The sequence below is a fragment of the Prionailurus viverrinus genome, chromosome F1 (genome assembly GCF_022837055.1).
Source record: "Prionailurus viverrinus isolate Anna chromosome F1, UM_Priviv_1.0, whole genome shotgun sequence".
NCBI classification, from domain to species: Eukaryota; Metazoa; Chordata; class Mammalia; order Carnivora; family Felidae; genus Prionailurus; species Prionailurus viverrinus.
Genome location: NC_062577.1, coordinates 13,902,587 through 13,922,170, shown reverse-complemented (window position 1 = coordinate 13,922,170; position 19,584 = coordinate 13,902,587). Strand labels below are relative to the sequence as shown.

At 38.1% G+C, this 19,584-nt stretch overlaps 1 protein-coding gene and 1 pseudogene across 5 annotated transcripts in view; both read right to left on the bottom strand.

Moving 5' to 3' along the window:
- The window catches only part of RABGAP1L (RAB GTPase activating protein 1 like), a 765,564-nt gene that overhangs the window by 554,885 nt on the left and 191,095 nt on the right, over positions 1 to 19,584 (bottom strand). The gene's annotated exons all lie outside the window — the stretch shown is intronic.
- Positions 12,501 to 12,971, bottom strand: LOC125155592 (casein kinase II subunit beta-like; annotated as a pseudogene).

Genomic DNA, 19,584 nt, shown 5'->3' with positions numbered 1-19,584 from the left:
AGCAGGACCACACAGAGTATACCAGATGTCATCAGACTCCTGCACCACAGGACTACTACTTTCTTTAAACGTCAGTGAAATGAAAGTAACAATATTAATCACCTAGTAGTGTAAAATTAAATGAAAATGCATGTGTAATACTAAACATGGTGCCCATCACACAGCAGTACTCAAATGTGAGGTAACATTTTCTATTATTTTTATTATGGAGTCGTCAGTTTCTGGCCCAGAACTTCAAAGTAACTAAAAAAGCTTTCCAGCCTTATTTCTTATTATCCACTCATTTCTAACATGCAGACAGTAGAACTAACTGTGCAAGACCAAAATAAGATACAATAAATGTAAATTTTTAGAACAAACAAAATAAATATGTATGATACTTCAATCAAAATAATTTATGGGCTCTCTCAACTTTGGCCACTCCCTGCTTTGAAAAAATAATTGTTTTTTATCCTAATCATAAAAGGAAAATTTCAGAACTGCTATCAGCAGACATCATAAAAGGAAAAATATATATATATATTTATTTATATGCATATTTATGTATATATGTGTGTGTATGTATATCCACATATATATGTATGTGTACATACGTGTGTGTATACATGTATATACACATATATACATATATACACATGCGGGTGCACACACAAAAAAGCTTTTTTTCAATGGAGTTAAAAATAAATGACAAAACTAGGGGAAAATTAGCACAAAATCTCATTCTTCTTTTCATCTAAAGATGACGAGATCATCTGAAGGATTACTCATAAAATAAAAAACTGATAGGCGCACCTGGGTGGCTCAGTCAGTTAAGCGCCCAGGTCATGATCTTGTGGCTCGTGGGTTCGAGCTCCATGTCAGGCTCTGTGCTGACAGCTCAGAGCCTGGAGCCTGCTTTAGAGTCTGTGTCTCCCTCTCTCTCTGCCCCTCCTTGGCTTGGACTCTGTCTCTCTCTCTCTCTTTCAAAAATAAACAAATGTTTAAAAAAAAACTGATAACCATAAATAAAATATGACTATTGCAGGTTTTCAAAGATTCTCCCCTTAATTTTCTTTTTTAATAAGTACTGTTTGCTGTAAATGATACAGGGAACCAAAGGTTCCTGTAAACTCTCTTCTAAACAATTAGGGAGGGGAATAAAAAATCTTAGTAATCTGGCAAAGCCTGTACGAATACGGGTCTATATAATGACACCTGTCAACCTGGAATAGTGTAAAAGTGATTTATTTTGATTACTTAGTAATAAACAATGTCATTTTGGGCAGCCAAAAACTATAGCCACATTTTTATGACCTTGAATATAATATCTCTCATTTCTCACATGACAGAGTCAGAAAATACTTGTTCTGTATGGAAGCTGATAACCAAATGTAAATTATTGGAGTAAAACAAAAGATCATCCTTAATTTCTGAAATGTGATAACATTTCCTACTGTCAAAAGCAAGGTGATTTATCATAGAAGATTCAAGGTGGAAGAGATCACAAATTTCATGATTTCTTTCCAACTAAACCATCGTCACTGTCATTCTGACTCTAATTACAGGTTTCTAATTAATAAACCCTGTAGTTGCTAAGCATATGTGATTAATAAAAATGTATCACTCATCACTGAAATCTGTCAACCATACTCAAGAGAACCAGGGCAGTCAATACACCTTCCTTTTTTTTTTTTTCATTGTTCTTTTAGACTCACAAATTTGTACAGATAATCAGAATAGAAAAAAGCTAGCTTACATTTGAGGGGAAAAAAGGCTAAGGCTCTTAACATTAAACAGTTTTCTTGATCATGAGGCTAGTTTATCCTTTTGTGTGTGTGTTTATGTTTTACATTTTTCTGGGATATTAATGACTTAGAATTTACTTAGGTATTTATTTACATTTTGTATTTTCAGGGCTTTGGAAATGCATTTTAATTCTCTGCTCATTTCCTTTGCTTTTAATTGAAGTATGATTGGCGTATGAAAAGCTGTGCATATTTAACATGTACAATTTGATGTGTTTGGAGAGACTAGTATGGTCTTATAATAAAAAGTCGGGCAGTGTCTATTTGAATGCACTGTCAATGACTTTTCAAAATAAATTGAGGGGTGACGAAGAAAGAAATTAGTGTCTGGCAGATTATAAGAAAGAACATATGTAAATAGTTACACTGAAGGATTATTTTAAGACTTATTATTCAAAGAATGACTTTTTAAAAGGCAGCCAATCAGAGGGAGAAAAACTAAGCAAGGGTTGGAGAAAATTAGAAACAAAGGGAAGCAAGAGAAGAAAAAACCCATTAGAATAGCTCAAATTTAATTGAAAGGTGGAAAGGGAGCTCCCCAACACCCACTCTGTGGTACACAACACACTCACGAGCCCTCTAACTGGGCAGATGACCCCTTCAGCCATAAGTGTAACTCTGAAAGGCAAAATACTCACAAGTAAACGAGAAAGGAGTGGGAAATGCCCACAAGACTAGTCAAAGCAGCCACATGAAACCAGGTAGTCAAGGAAGTAACAGCGAAATCAGGTTCATCTCTGCATTTGGATTTTTTTTTTTTTTATATTCTCCTCCTAAGGGAAAGCTAGTAACTGATGAAGAGGTTACCAAGTACAAAACACAATGGGAGAAACAGGCAGAAATCGCCAAAAGAGACTCTCTGCATGGCCGTATGATAACACATCTCTGTAATGGCCTGAATACTTGCCTGCCTTCCTTTCTGATCTAACTTACTTGCTTAACAAAGGGACTGTGTCCTAGTCATCATGGCATTCCTCACCCTATCAAAGTACTTGGCAACTGGTAAGCACTCAATACATGTTTGATGATTAAAAGAAATGCACTAACTTCAGAACCTATGTATCAACTGCCTATATGACATCTCCAATTGGATATCTGAAAAACTTTCAAAACAAAATCCTTAATTTTCTTCACCTACCTGTATTTTCCTCGTTCGCTCCCCTTCCCCATTTTCATAAATGACAGCACTATCTACGCAGTTAAAAACTGAAATCTACGAGTTATTCTTTTTCCCTCAATGCCTACATTTAATTACCCACCCCTGTCCATTCCACCTCCAAAATGTATCTCAAATCTCTCTACTTTTCTCCCTCTCCACATTACAACCCTCATCCAAACCCCCAACATTTTGGCCCAGATTACTTTAAGAGTCTCCCAATGGTCTCCCTGTTTCCATCTCTACTCCACAGAACTTCTCTCTCCGCAGATACAGCTGCTGAAGTGTTCTGAAATCATGAATCAAATCTTTGTCTCTTCTGCCCAGTTTAAAACACTTCAAAGTCTTCAAAAAAAAACCAAACAAACAAAACAAAAAAACAAAAACAAAACAAAAAAAACCAACTCACTGTGGCTTACAGGAACTTACAAAATAGCCCTTGGCTACCTGACCATGTCTGTATCGTACCACTTTCTGGCTTCCCCTTCCCCTTCAGTCATCTGCCTTCCTTTCTATTCTTCAAACACACCAGGCACACTTTCACTTTCCTCTGCACTGTTTCCTCTTCAGAAATGCTCTTTCCCCATCTCCCAATGGCTGGTTTCTTCTTATTACTCAGATCTCAGTTTAAATGCCACATCCTAAGAGAAATTTTTACCTGAACATATAATCTAAAGTAACTAACCACACCAATCAGCCAATTTTAAATATCTAAATGGCATTATTAGTTCTTGATATTTTCTTGTTTATTATCTATCATTTCTCCCAAAATTAGAAGTACAAAAGATTTATCTATCTTATTATATCAGAGGTCTTCCAGATCACCCCCAGGTTCAATGATTCACTGGGAGGACTCACAGGACTCAGCATAGAGTTGTATTTACACTTATGACTTATTGCTGTGGGTACAAAGCAAAACTGGCAAAGGGAGAAGGCACACTGGACACTGGGTGAAGTCTGGAGGAAACCAGGTGCAAAATTCCCAGAATCTTCTCCCCATGGAGTCACAGAGGACACATTTCACTCCTCCAGCAATGAGTTGTGACAACACATGTGAAATGTTGTTTACCAGGAAAGCTCACGAAAGAGGTTTTTGTTGGGGCTGATCACATAAGGACCTTCTGCCTAGCATGTACCAAAATTCCACAGTCCAGAAGGAAAGCTACATGTTCAGCATGAAACAATATTGTTAGTACACACAGTGCAGGCACAGTGAGCCACTCTTCTCAGTTAGGGAATGGTGGGAACCTTCTCGAAATCTGTTTTCCAGTAAGAGCCAAGGGCTGACCTTGAAAACAGGCTTTTCTAAGGGTAGGGGTCTGAAGCCTGCTATGTTAAGTCTGTTCTGAACACTTATTCACCCTTATATCACTTATTCTAACGCCTATTAACATATTTTGAAACCAAAAATATGTTATTCTTCACTGAATCTAACATTTCAAAGATATTTCCATTCACTACACAAATATTTATTTAACACTTGCCACATACTAAAGCAATGGGAACTCAAAAGAGAATAAAACACCATCTGCCCCTTAGGAACTCACACTCTGGAAGGTGAGAGAAATGAATTTAAAAGCCCATATTTATAATAAGGTATTTTTAGAATTATTAGAATGGTGTGTTCAAAGTACCATTAGAAAAAGATGGTAGAAAGACTAACACTGAGTGTAAAAGGGAAGACTTCCAGAAAAAAAAAAAAAAACTAAGAAAGAAAGGGCCTATGTTAGCTAGAAATTGTCAAGGAAGACTATCTGAAGAGATAACACTTAAGCCTTGAGCTGAGATCCAAATGATGAGAAAAAGGCAGCAAGCACAAGTTCTGATGAAAATATCTTCCCAACAAGGAACAACATATGCAATGGCACAAGAAAGGCCAATCTGAAGGAAAGTTTTAAGTACCTAGCATATAGTATACCCTCAATAAACAGTAGCTATTATTATACAATGTCCTCCTCATGTATTGAGAAACTGATGATATAAGAAATGAGATATATGAAGCCCATACCACTAGTACATTTATACCTTATTTATTTATATCTACCCTATCCATGTACCAAAAACAATTATTTGAGACAGAAGTTAACGATAGGCACAAGTAAAATGAACCAAACATCAATTAATCAATTACTGATTCATTCAAACATTTACTAAGCATTCATTACAAGGACAAGCTTAAAAATATGACAGAGACATGCTCCCTGATTTTGAGGAATTCATGTTCTAGCAGAAAAAACGAAATGTATATAGATACATGGCAACAGAGAAAAGAAAAGTCAAGGATCGTTGTGGGACTGAGACGATGCCTTAGATCAGAACATCAAAGCAAAAACAACATACAACAGGTAAATGAAACACTAAGCTTTAACCTTCTCCAAAGACAAGAATGAAAAAAATGAAGGGTTACATGCACAATTCTTACTGATAAAAGTTTAAAAAATAATTTCACTTAGAAAGATACCTTTTCCCAAGATGTGTGAGCAATCTCTTAAATCTTTATACAAAATACCCTGAATAACATAATAAGTCATGTCCATGAAGACATTTTTACCACACCTGTAGAAATATCTCTTATACCAACCCTTGATTAAAGCATAAAAATACAAAGTCAGAATGGCCTACATGGCCCTCAATCATCAGTCACCCTCTGTATTCTAATCTCATAATGTATCATTTCCCACCTTTATGAGTGAATATAACTTACTGCACACATAATGCTGTTTTCCCTCTGCCTGGAAGGTCTCCCTTACCAGGCATCCAAATATTTCTAGCTAAATAATATACATTAATCAAGACTGAACTCCTAGGCACAATTTCCAAGAAGTCTTCCCTGAATTTTCAGGCCAAACTTTCTTTTAGTCAGCTCACATTATATTCTGATCATTTCTTATTACTGCATTTACAATATATTACTAAAATTATCTATATATGGGTCTTTTTCTTCAACTAGACTAAAAGCTCCTCAAGATAAGAGTCATGTCTTATTTATTTTCATGTCCACAGCACTTAGCAAAGTAGTGGGCGCCCATTAGAAGTTAATTAAACCTTTACAATTTTAATAAAACATACCAAATAACAAACTTGATTTACCGATGGCCTCCTAATGATCTTAACGGACATGGGAATCACACTTGAAAAATCTAAAAGAATAAATCATTAATTTTTTCTTTAGAGGGAATATCCTGAATACCAACTGTCTACATTTTTCACAGTCTATAGTGCAGACTCTTCAAAACTGAGATAATTACTAAGTGCCAAATGTACCTGTAGTCTGCACTGTGAAAAAGATCCATTTGCTCTGCACACTTCTTAGCTGAATGGGTGGCAAAATGAAATTGCATTACAAAGTCAAAGAGCCTTCCATGTATACCCACTTGGACTGAGGGCCACTGAATCTCAGCATAAGTGACTTCTATAGTCGATGGTTCTCAACTCTACCTATTTATCATTTACATATGTAGCCCATTCCATAAATGACATTTCTCAATGCACACAGTAAATTCTCAACTGAAGACACACACTCCTGGAGTGACAAGGTACTCCCGTGTATTGAGAATTACTCTTCGCTTATATTATTTCAGTTGAAAACATCACATAGGATCTGATACATTAATCTTTTTATGAGTATATTTACAACTCATAATAAATTTCGAAAACGTGATAAAGGCCAGCATATAAAATGTGACCTATGTGAAAGTCAGATACTCCATTAAGTCAAACTACAATCCATGCTTCTGTTCCTCTGCCCTAAAATCTGGTTGGTCATAGTGAAAGGAATGGGAATCTGTTGCATCATTCTATCCTTCAGGTGTATTATTCTTATGCAAAATATCATCCTCTTTTCAAGAAAAGTAGTGAGAACGAAACTCAAGGTTTCTTAGAGAGCTTTAATCCCTTAACTTGATAACATGACCATTTTAAGTATTCAACAAAAACCTCACTTTGGGAATGACCATAAGTGCATAGCTTTCAAGAGGTATCCAAATTTTATCTATTGGAATTCAACTTCTCTCTGAGTGTCTGTACCTCTAACATCTTGCATTTATTTATTTATTTATTTATTTATTTATTTATTTATTTAGCAGTTAGTTAACATATATGTAATTAGTTTCAGGAGTATAATTTAGTGTTTCATCACTTACATGTAAACTCAGTGCTCAGTACAAATTCCCTTTGGAATGACTTATTACCCATTTAACCCATCCCCCAACAACCCTCAGTTTGCTCTTGATAGTTAAGAGTCTGTTTTATGGTTTGCCTCTCCCTTTTTTCCCCTATGTTCATCTGTTTTCAGTTCTCCATATGAGTGAAATCATATGGTATTTGCCTTTCTCTGACTTATTTCACTTAGCATAATACACTCTGGCTCGATCCATGTCATTGAAAATGTCAAGATTTCATTCTTTTTGATGGCTGAGTAATATTCCATTGTATATATCAATGACATCTTTATCAGCCAATGAACGTTTTGGCTCTTTCCATACTATGACTATTGTTGATAATGCCACTATAAACACTGGAATGCATGTGCTCCTTCAAATCAGCATTTTTGTATCCTTTGGGTAAACACCTACTAGGGCAATTGCTGGATTATAGGGTAATTCTATTTTTAACTTTCAAGGAACCTCCATACTGTTTTCCACAGTGGCTATACTAGTTTACATCCCCATCAACAGTTTAAGAGGGTTCCCCTTTCTCCACATCCCCACCAACATGTTTCCTGTGTTAATTTTAGCCATTCTGACAGGTGTGAGGTGATATCTCAATGTAGTTTTGATTTGTACTTCCCTAAAAATGAGTGATGCTGAGCATCTTTTCATATGTCTGTTGGCCATCTGGATATCTTCTTTGGGAAAATGTCTATTTATATGTTCTGCCCATTTCCTAACTGGATTATTTATATTTTAGGTGTTGAGTTTGATAAGTTCTTTATAGATTTTGGATACTAATCCTTTATCAGATATGTCATTTGCAAATATCTTCTCCCATTCCAAAGGCTGCCTTTTAACTATTGTTTACTTCACTGTGCAGATTTTTATCTTGATGGAATCCTGACAGTTTATTTTTGCTTTTGTTTCTTGTTCCTCCAGAGACGTATGTAGCAAGAAATTGCCATGGCTGAAATTAAATAGGTTCCTGCCTATGTTCTCCTCTAAGATTTTTTGGTTTCCTGTCTTACATTTAACTCTTTCATGCATTTTTAATTTATTCTTGTGTATAGTGTAGGAAAGTGGTCCACTTTCATTCTTTTGCATGTTGCTGTCCAGTTTTCCATTGGATATTCTTTCTTGTTTTGCTGAAGACTAGTTGACCATATAGCTGTAGGTCCATTTCTGGGTATCTATTCTGGTCCACTGATCTATATGTCTGTTTTTGTGCTAGTACCATACTGTCTTGATGACTACAGCCTTGTAATACAGCTTAAAGTCCAGAACTGTGATGCCTCCAGCTTTGCTTTCCTTTTCTAGATTGCTTTGGCTATTTGGGGTCTTTTGTGGTCCCATACAAACTTTAGGATTATCTGTTCTAGTTCTGTGAAAAATGCTGGTGGTATTTTGATAGGAAGTGTATTAAATGTGTAGACTGCTTTTGCACAGTATAGACATTTTAACAACATTTGTTCTTATAATTCATGAGCATGGAATGCTTTTCCATTTCTTTGGGTCCTCTTCAATTTCTTTCAGAAGTGTCCTATAGTTTTCAAAATACGCATCTTTTACCACTTTCATTAGGTTGATTCCTAGGTATCTTATGGTTTTTAGTGAAACTGAAAATGGGATTAATTCCTTGATTTCTCTTTCTGGTGCTTCATTATTGGTGTATAGAAATGCAAAAGATTTCTGTACATTGTTTTTATATCCTGAGACTTTACTGAATTCGTGTATGAGTTCTAGCACAATTTTTTGGTGGAGTCCTTTGGGTTTTCTATGTAGAGTACCATGTAGTCTGTGAATAGTGAAAGTTTGACTCCTTCCTTGCTGATTTGGATGCCTTTTATTTCTTCTTGTTGTCTGATTGCTGAGGCAAGGACGTCTAGTATTACATTAAATAACAATGGTGAGAGTAGATACCCCTTTCTTGTTACTGACCATAGAAGAAAAACTCTTGGAGCACCTGGGTGGCTGAGTTGGTTAAGTGTCCAGCTTCAGTTCAGGTCATGATCTCACAGTTCATGGGTTCGAGCCCCACATCAGGCTCTGTGTCAACAGCTCAAAACCTGGGGCCTGCTTTGGATTCTGTGTCTCTCTTTCTCTCTGCCCACACTCATGCTCTGTCTCTGTCTCAAAAATAAATAAAACATTAAAAAAAAAAAAAGAAGGGGCACCTGGGTGGCTCAGTCAGTTAAGTATCTGACTTCAGCTCAGGTCATGATCTCACAGTTTGTGACCTGGAGCCCCGCATCAGGCTCTGTGCTGACAGCTCGGAGCCTGAAGCCTGCTTCAGATTCTGTGTCTCCCTCTCTCTGTTCCTCCCCCGCTCGCACTCTGTCTCTCTCTCTCTCAAAAATAAAGATTAAAAAAAAATTAAAAGAGAAAAAAAAGAAAAGAAAAGAAGAAAAGAAAAGAAAAGAAAAGCTCTCAGTTTTTCCCCACTGAAGAATGATATTAGTTATAGGTCTTTCGTATTTGGCCTTTATATCTTGAGGTATGTCCCCTCTATCCCTACTTTGTTGAGGGTTTTTATTAAGAATGGATGCTGTACTTTCTCATGTTTTTTCTGTATCTATTGAGAGGATCATATGATTCTTATCCTTTTTTAATGTGGTTTATCACATTGATTGATTTGCAAATACTGAACCATCCCTGCAGCCCAAGAATAAATCCCACTTAATCATGGTGAAGGATTCTTCCAATGTACTGTTGGATTCAACTTGCTACTATCTTGTTGAGAATTTCTGCATCCAGGTTCATCAGGGACATTGGCCTGTAATTTTCTTTATTAGTGAGGTCTTTATCTCGTTTTAGAATCAAGGTAATGCTGGCCTCACAGAAGGAGTTTGGAAATTTTCCTTCCATTTCTATTTTTCGGGAACAGTTTGAGAAGAATCGGTATGAACTCTTCTTTTAATGTTTGGTAGAATTCCCATGGGAAGCCATCTGGTCCTGGACTTTTGTTGTTGGGAGATTTTTTTTATTATTGATTCAATTTCTTTGCTGGTTATCAGTCTGTTCAAGTTTTCTTTATTCCTGTTCCAGTTTTGATAGTTTATGTCTCTAGGAATTTATCCATTTCTTCCAGATTACCCAATTTGTTGGCATATAATTTTTCATAATATTCTAATTATTTTTACATCTGTGGTGTTGGTTGTGATCTCTCTTCTCTCATTAGTGATTTTGAGTCCTTTATCTTTTATTTTTTATAAGTCTGGCTAAGGGTTTATCAATTTCATTAATTACTTCAAAGAACCATCTCCTGGTTTCATTGATCTGTTCTATTATATAGATATATAGAAAGAGATAGAGAGAGAGAGATAGTTTTTGAGGCTGGGGAGAGGGATGGAGGAAGTGGGGGGGGGGAGGGAAAGAGAGAGAGAGAATCTAAAGCAGGCTCCACACAGAACCCAACACAGACCTCAATCTCACAACAGTGAGATCATGACCCAAGCCAAAATCAAGTCAGACACTTAACCAACTGAGCCACCCTAGTGCCCCTCATTGATCTGTTCTACTGGAGGTTTTTTGCTTGTTTGTTTGTTTCTGTATCCTTTATTTCTGCTCTGATATTTATTATTTCCCTTCTTCCGCTGGCTTTAGGTTTCATTTGTTGTCCTTTTTCTAGCTCCTTTAGGTGTAAGGTTAAGTTGTATACCTGAGATTTTTCTTGCTTCTTGACGTAGGCCTGGATGGCTGCGTATTGCCTCTTATCACCACTTTTACTGCATCCCAAAGGTTTTGGACCATAGTGTTTTCATTATCATTTGTTTCCATGTATTTTGTAAATTTCTTCTTTCATTTTCTGGTTGACGCATTAATTCTTTAGTAGAATGTTCTTTAACCTCCTTGTATTTGTGGTCTTTCCAAATTTTTTCTTGTGGTTGGCTTCAAGTTTCATAGCATTGTGGTCAGAAAATACACATGTATGGGGCGCCTGGGTGGCGCAGTCGGTTGAGTGTCCGACTTCAGCCAGGCCACGATCTCGCGGTCCGTGAGTTCGAGCCCCGCGTCGGGCTCTGGGCTGATGGCTCAGAGCCTGGAGCCTGTTTCCGATTCTGTGTCTCCCTCTCTCTCTGCCCCTCCCCCGTTCATGCTGTGTCTCTCTCTGTCCCCAAAATAAATAAACGTTGAAAAAAAAATTTAAAAAAAAAAAAAAAAAAAAAAAAAGAAAATACACATGTATGATCTCAATCTTTTTGTACTTGCTGAGGCCTGATTTGTGACCCAGTATGTGATCTATTCCGGAGAACATCTTTTCAAATGTACACACAAAAAGAATGTACATTCTGTTGATTTAGGATGAAATGTTCTGAATATATCTGTTAAGTCTATCTGGTCCAATGTGTCATTCAAAGCCACTGTTTCCTTGTTGATTTTCTGCTTGGATGATCTATCCATTGATGTAAGTGGGATGTTTTGAAGTCCCCTACTATTATTGTATTATTGTCAATGGGTTCTTTCATGTTTGTTATTAATTGATCTATGTGCTTTGGGGCATAAATATTTACAACTGTTAGATCATCTTGTTGGATAGACCCCTTTATTATGATAAAGTGCCCTTCTTTATTTGTTACAGTCTTTGGTTTAAAATCTACATTATCTGGGGCGCCTGAGTGGTTCAAACATCTGACTTCAACTCACAGTTCGTGATTCGAGCCCCACGTTGGGCTCTGTGCTGACAGCTCAGAGCCTGGAGCCTGCTTCCAATTCTGTGTCTCCCTCTCTGCCTCTCCCTTGCTTGTCCTCTCTCTCTCTCTCTCTCAAAACTAAATAAACATTAAAATCTACATTGTCTGATATAAGTATGGCTACTCCTGCTTTCTTTTGATGTCCATTAGCATGACAAATCGTTCTCCATCCCATCACTTTCAATCTGCAGGTGTCTTTAAGTCTAAAATGAGTCTCTTGTAGGTAGCATTTGGATGGTAGGTCTTGGTTTTTTTATCCATTCTGACACCTTATGTCTTTTGATTGGAGCATTTAGTCCATTTACATTCAGAGTAATTTATATATATGAATTTAGTACCATTTTATTGCTTGTTTTGTCAGTTACTGAAGATTTTCTCTGTTCCTTTCTAGTCTTTGTTGCTTTTGGTCTTTCTTTCCCAAAGAGTCCCCTTCAATATTTCTTGCAGGGCTGGTTTAGTGGTCACCAACTCCTTTAGTTTTTGTCTATCTAGGAAACTATGTCTCCTTTTATTCTGAATTACAGCCTTGCTGGTACAGTGTTCTTAGCTTAGTATTGTTTTTTTGTTCGTGGGTTTTTGCCTTTTCTTCCACTTTACTTCATATTCCCACCACAATAATGATCCTCTTAATTTAAACTAAAAACCATAAAGAGTTCCTGAAGGGGTGGCAGCAAAGGAATGGAAATGTTAAAGGCTAAAGGACAGGTGGGGTGAGGAATCAGCAAATAATCTGGACTGGGCTCTTGAAGTTGTTGGAAGCTTGGAGCTGCAGCTGGTAGGCCATTGGATGGATCTTGAAACTGTTAGAGCCTGGGCACAAACTGGTTGGCAGGCCACTTTGTCCAGTACTTGGGGTGCACCATGAAGCACATGTGAGGGAAATCGGTGCTGAAGTAGGCACTGTCCATGTGATGGTGCCGTGATGACTTGGGTGTGTACATGTCCATGCACTTGGGGCAAGGAGCTTCACCATGGCCTCATCTGGAATGTCCGAAAGGCTGATGGGAAGCATTGGCTGGTTCTCACAGTACACACGGAAACAGTAGCCGAAGTCTCCTTGCTGGTACTCTTCCAACATCTGGGGAATACCATGATTGGTGAAGATATAGTGGGCATGGATCAATCCATAAAGCATCTCAGCGTCCTGTTCAATCAGGTCACTCTGGTTGGGGCTGCATATTTTTCCCATTCAGCACACTGAATATATCATGCCATTCCCTTCTGACCTGCCAAGTTTCTGTGGAAATCTGCTAACTTTGTCTTTCCTTATAAGTTAGGGACCCCTTTTTCTCTTGCTGCTCTTAGGATTTTTTTCTTTATATTTTGCAAATTTAACTATGATATGTCTTTATGTTGGCTTGATTTTGTTGATTTTGATGGGAGTTCTCTGTGCCCCCTGGATTTCGATTTCTGTTTACTTCCCCAGATTAGGGGAAGCTTTCAGCTATAATTTTCTCAAATAAACCTTCTGTCCCTCTTTCCCTCTCTTCTTCTTCTCCTGGGACTCCTATGATCCAAATGTTATTACACTTTATGGAGTCACTGAGTTCCCTAAGTCTATAGTTGTGATCCAAAAATTATCTTAACCTCTTCTTTTCGGCTTCATTATTTTTCATAGCTTTATCTTCTATATCATTTATTCATTGCTCTGCTTCTTCCTTCCTTGTGGTCATTACATCCAGTTAGTTTCAAATCTGTTATTGCATTTTTTCATTTTCACCTACTTTTTAGGTCTTTTATCTATGAGATAAGGGACTCCCCTGGTGTCCTCTATGCTTTTCTCAAGCCCAGCTAGTATCCTTATGATTGAGGTTTTACATTCTGGATGAGGCATATTACTTATATCTGTTTTGATTAGATTCCTGGACAAGACCTTTCCATTATGTTTCCTGCTCCTGAGAGAAACGGCTTTATAAAGAAAAGGTCATATACTTTCCAGGGCCTACCACTTCAGGAGGTATGCCTGGTATATGTGGTGTGCATTCTGCTGCTGTGTTTTGGCTGTTCCTTCCCTCACATCAGTCCTCTATAGTTTCTCCTTGTCTCTAGTAGGAAGTGTTTGGATTTTGGCCAGAGTGTGCTGAGTTTAACCAGGTGTGCTATGTTAAAAATGACCTGATGCTATTTCCACTAGAGCTGAAGCTTTGAAGAACTCTATGGTCAGTAGACATGGTGTGTGCAGGGGTCTGTGCTGGTCTTCTCTGGGAGAGGCCCACTGCACTTGCCCAAGAAAAGCAGCACATGCAGAGCACAAGGGGGCAGGGCTTGGTATAAGTGACTTAAGTTGCCAGTGTTGGCACTGTGCTGCTTACTCAAGTTATTTTATGTTGAGGGGCGGGGGATTGGGGGGGGGAGAATGGTGCCAGACCCCTTCCTCATCCCCTGAGAGGGGAGTTTGTGCCCCTGCTATCCGAGAAGCCCTCCCTGAAGAGCAATCTCCCTTCCTGTGTCCCAGGCATCCCTCAGATCCCTGTCTTCACCCTGTGTCTAGTTCACCTGCCTGTCCAACAATGTAGTACACCCATGTTCTATCCCAAGCAGCCAGCTGGCTTAAAAACTCTAATCTTTAAGGACCCAGCATGGCATGGACCTGCACTGGTCCTCCAGCAGAGGGTTTCACTATGCTGGGACTAATGAAGATTTGTCCCAGAAGGGCAGTCACACCAAAACACAGGGGCGTGGAGTTTGGAGTGAAGAGTAGCAAAGAGCCAGTGTCCAAGTTAGCCACCCTCAGCAGGTGTCTCTGCACCTATGCTGAGGGGCTGGGGGAGGGGGGGGGCGGTTAATGGCGCTCAAGGGCTCTTTTGTCCCCGGAGAGGCAATGCCACCTCTCCCAGATGCACTCCAGAAAGGGGAACTGTCTCTCCCAGAGTGTCCCAGGGGATCCTCAGATTGTGCCATCTGCCCCTAGGCTCTTTGCCCTCTTTCTTCCACAGAGCAGCGTCCTCAGGGCTCCACACCAGCCACACCACGGACCTCTAAAACTCCAGTCTTTGAGCCCCCCTGGATGTAAAAACTCACAAAACTCAGCACCTCTTGTTTTTCCAGTCAATTGCTTTGGAAAAGTATTTCCCTGTGCATTCCCTGTGCCCTCCTCTCTCCCTCTCTTGCTCTCTCTCTCTTGCCTCTATCTGTAACCAAGGTTCCCTCCCCTCTGCAACACCTGCAATCCATTTCTCAAATCCCCAAATCTCATCTCCACACATCCTACCTTACACAATGTGGCCTCTTCCCTCTCTCTAGTTGTGCAGTTTGTTCTGTTAGTCCTCAGGTCAATTTCTTGGGTATTAAGAATGATTTTATATTTATCTAGCTGTGTTGGAGAGCTGAAACAAGCCTAGGGTCCTCCTATTAATCCACCATCTTAACTACTCTATCTTGATTTATCATACACATATCTCTTTCTACCTCTAGACTGCAAGCTCCTTGAAGACAGGTCCTGGTTCTAAGCATTTAGTACAGTGCTTTGTCTATAACAGGCTTTAAATATAATTGAATGTAAGAAGGATGGAAAAAAGGATCTGGAAAGGGAGGGTAAGTGGACAAGCAAAGCCACAGAACGGTAGAAGCAAAAGAAAACCAGCACTAGAGAGTCATGACAGTTGTAGAAAGGAAGGTAAATACAAAAAGCAAGTAATTCTGAAGAGACTTGTAAGATCTAAAACCCTTATTTCTCTTCTGCAAAATTTGTCTGTGGTTTTGATACAAAGAGAAAGGATAAATTAAATCTCTAATTATCTAAAGCCAATTTCTGGGTTTTTTTATAACAAACTTTCTGTATTTAAAAAAAAACCCTCAAAATATTTTAGTATGCTCAAATGAGTACCACTTAGAATTTTTATTAACTAATTTGCCTGTCTCTACTTACAGTATCATGAAAATAGTGACAGTAGGATACTGTGTGGCCCTTCTGCTGACATACATTTTACAAATATTTACTCCAGCCCCAAAATTAAAGCCAGTGTGATATTTTTAGCACTAAGTTTTCAGAAAGCTCAGCCTTCTTCCTGTAGTTATAAGAGATCTGAGTCATTCAACTCCCAATGCCATATTCAAATCATTGGAACACCACATCCCCCTAGTGTGACAAGAGTCATCATTTCTCCAAGTGAAAAATTAAGCCCTCTTCTTCCTAATACTGACTACTGCTACAGGAATGGTATATGAATTACTTGTACAATCTTTCTGCAAATAGTTAATGAGCTCTCAGTCTTGGTTCAGTTAAAGGAGTTAATTGTTCACAGAATACAATTTTAAAGTAATCAGGAGCCTAGATTCTGGTCCTGACACTGTCACTTTATCTCAGGGGCTCAGTCTCCAGAACTATGAATGAGATAGTTCAGTATAAATAAATTCAAATAACATTTATTGAGTACATCTTCTGAGCAAAACATATAATGCCTAACTTGTTGCCAGTCTCCAAAATTTAAATATTTTAATTATTTGAGGTTATCAAAATTTTCCTGACTGTAACAGATTGAATAAAGAGAACCCACCAACTAGCAGGTTTCTCCTCAAGTCTTCTCCTCAGACACCTATGTCCCCAAGCCCTGCCCAGAGACACATACTGGGAGTCACAGTTGTCATCAGCTTTCTGGCTTCATCCCAAACCCCAGCACAAGGCTGATAAACAATGTGATTCTGTCATACTCTGCCTTCACTTATAATGGGGCAGTGCCTGTGGAGGAAAAGGGAAATTTAAGCAAGGTCTAAGCATGAAAAAGAAAGGAAATATATTAGCAAGAAAAATATTCACACACTGTGTGACCCTGGGCAAACTGCTTTACCTCTCTATCTTCAACTTTTCTATAATAAAAATTTTGATTAAAAAAACTACCTTATGGGGTGCCTGGGTGGCTTAGTGGGTTAAGTGTCTGACTTCGGCTCAGGTCATGATCTCACGGTCCATGAGTTCAAGCTACGTGTCGAGCTCTGTGCTGACAGCTCAGAGCCTGGTGCTTGATTCGTATTCTGTGCCTACCCCCACCCCTCGCCCACTCATGCTCTGTCTTGCTCTGTCTCTCAAAAATAAATAAATGTGAAAAAAACTAACTTATAAGGCTGGTATTATAATTAAACATAATTCACATAGTTTCTTCATACATATTTCCCATTATTGTTAACTAGAAAGTGGAATTAACTGCCTTGCGAATCTGTGACTCAACCTGTTCCCACAGAGACCTCTGTGGGAGGTCTCTCACCCACAAGCATGGGGGAGGTCCCTCCTGCCAAGCATTAAGGGAATTCTACTTTAGGAGAGGGGAGGCAGTGGATGACCCTAGGATCTCTTCTAATTCAAAGATTCACTGAAAACATGCAGCTGTATCAATATCGTCAGGGTGTGTGAATGATCACACCCAGGTGGTCACTACAGTATTTTAGTCTGAATCCTAATCATTAAATTGGCAGCAAAAGCGGGTATAGTGGCTACACAAACCCTCCTAAGACACAAGGTCTCTGAAGCAGGCTTTGCACAACTATAGACCACCTAGTACTACTTACGGCAATAAAAGTCCAGATGCCAGAAAGGGCTGACTTCACAATATGGAGAACATCCAAACATGCTGATAATACTCTCAGGCATGTATAAATGTTTGATAAAGGTTAAGTCCTATTATTGCTATTATTACATCATGGAAGCAGTCTCCAGGGACTATCACAAAAATAAGTCTCAAGTACTATGTTTTTAGGCACCTTCTATACCTTAACACTACTGACCACTACTGTATGGTCTCCAGATTTCACTAGCGACCATCCTCCAGAATATTTACATTTCTTCAGCCAGCTGAAGCATGATTAAGATGTTTTCATCTAACACAAATATATTTTGATTCGATTTACTATCACCACACCAAGTGAAGCAGATGCTGATCAAAAATGAAGCTGTCCTAAGTGACCACACTGCTGAAAGAGCAGGTACCCAGTAAACTTCTGAGAGGGAGGGAGAGAATCTGAGGGGAAGAGAAAATCCCCACCCATCAAATAGGAAGGATTATTTCTGGATTTCCTAGTACTTTTGATTTGTATAACCAAGGTATGCTGGAATCCCAAGACAATATACACCACTCAACAGATAAAAATCCCAAAGACTGAGTCCAAGTGAACAGTGTTTCATGACTCTTCCCCCATGCTACAAAAATCATGCTTTCTTCCCAACTTCTCCTGAGACTACTATGCTGGCAAATATATAAACCAAATGAGATTTTTAGAATTTGACTGTAAGTATTATGAAATATTAAATCTCTGACAGGAAAAGCAGTTTATGTGAAGTTTAACTATCATGGAGGTGCTTACAAAATTAAAACTTAATTAATTTTTATTAATTAAAACCTAATAAACATATACAAAATATGCTCAGCCTTACTTGTAATCAGGGAAATGTAAAGAGAATGAGATGCTATTTACCACCAATGAGAATAGTAAACATTGTAAGACTGATTATACGTACCTGGGGTGAAAATTTGAAGAAGGGGGAGCTCAGATACACTACTGTAAGGAATACATATCTGCAGTCTTTCTAGAGAGCAACTTAATAGTACCTATTGAAAGCCAGGTTGTGCAAACCACAGCAATTTCTACTAATCTGTATTTCTGCTTCATGGTGTGTGTGTGTGTGTGTGTATGTGTGTGTGTATATATATATATACACACACATATATATACAAGGAAGACTATTCTTCAAAATATTTGAAACAGCGAAAAAGAAAAATAGAAATTGTAGAACCTTCAAAAAGAGAACTGGAAAAGTAAGTTAGGCTACATCCATGCCACAGAATATTATGCAATTAAAATGAGTGGGAAATAGTTTAACGTAGTATACATAAATAGACTGTTTAACAAGAAAAGCAAGTTGCCAAACAGGATATATACACAATATTCCTTTCAGAAAAAGCTGAACCATTAAAAGATTCCTTCTGAGAATTAGAATTGGTGGGCAGTCAGAGTCCATTTCACATCTATTCTAATTTTTTAACAATAAAAAAAGAGAAAGAAAGCTCCATGTATTTTTGGGGTTTCTTTAAAAAAATTTTTTTAAGTTTATTTATTTATTTTGAGAGAGAAAGAGAGTGCATGAGCACACACACCAGTGGGGCGAGGGCAGAGGGAAAGAAAATCCCAAGCAGGTTCAGTACCATCAGCACAGAGCCCAATGCGGGGTTTGAACTCACAAACCGAACTGTGAGATCATGACCTGAGCAGAGATCAAGAGCATGACACTTAACTGACTGCACCACCCAGGCACCCCTTCTGTTTGTTTTCTAAGTAATACAAAGTTGCTTATCTTCCCAAGTCATAAAACAGTGACTGGCTTTACACAGACAATTTTTCAGTAGTTCTGTTAACTTATTTAAGTGTCTTAAAGATTTAAGTAAATGATTTTCAAAAACAGTCAAAACCATTTTACATGATTCATGTTGTCAATACAATTAAAATGACAAACATCAACAACATTTGCTAGAAAGAACTTTATCTCAGAGAAAATCTACTTGGGGTCTTTCTTTTACATTTAAATCATCATTTGTCAACAATAACAATTATTTTGAGAACACTAGACTGTTTCTAACCACTCTCCTCTCTTTATTAGACTACCATTTAAAATGTTATTGATATCATATTAAGTTGCAGCCATTGTGAATATTCTTATCTCTCTCTTAACATGCTGGATATCTAGACAAACTGTTCAAACACAGGCTTTATTTGAACCACTTAGGAAAATAGAATTGCATGTAAAAATATTTGCAAAAATATTTGCAAAAATAATTGCAAGTCAGGGGCGCCTGGGTGGCACAGTCGGTTAAGCG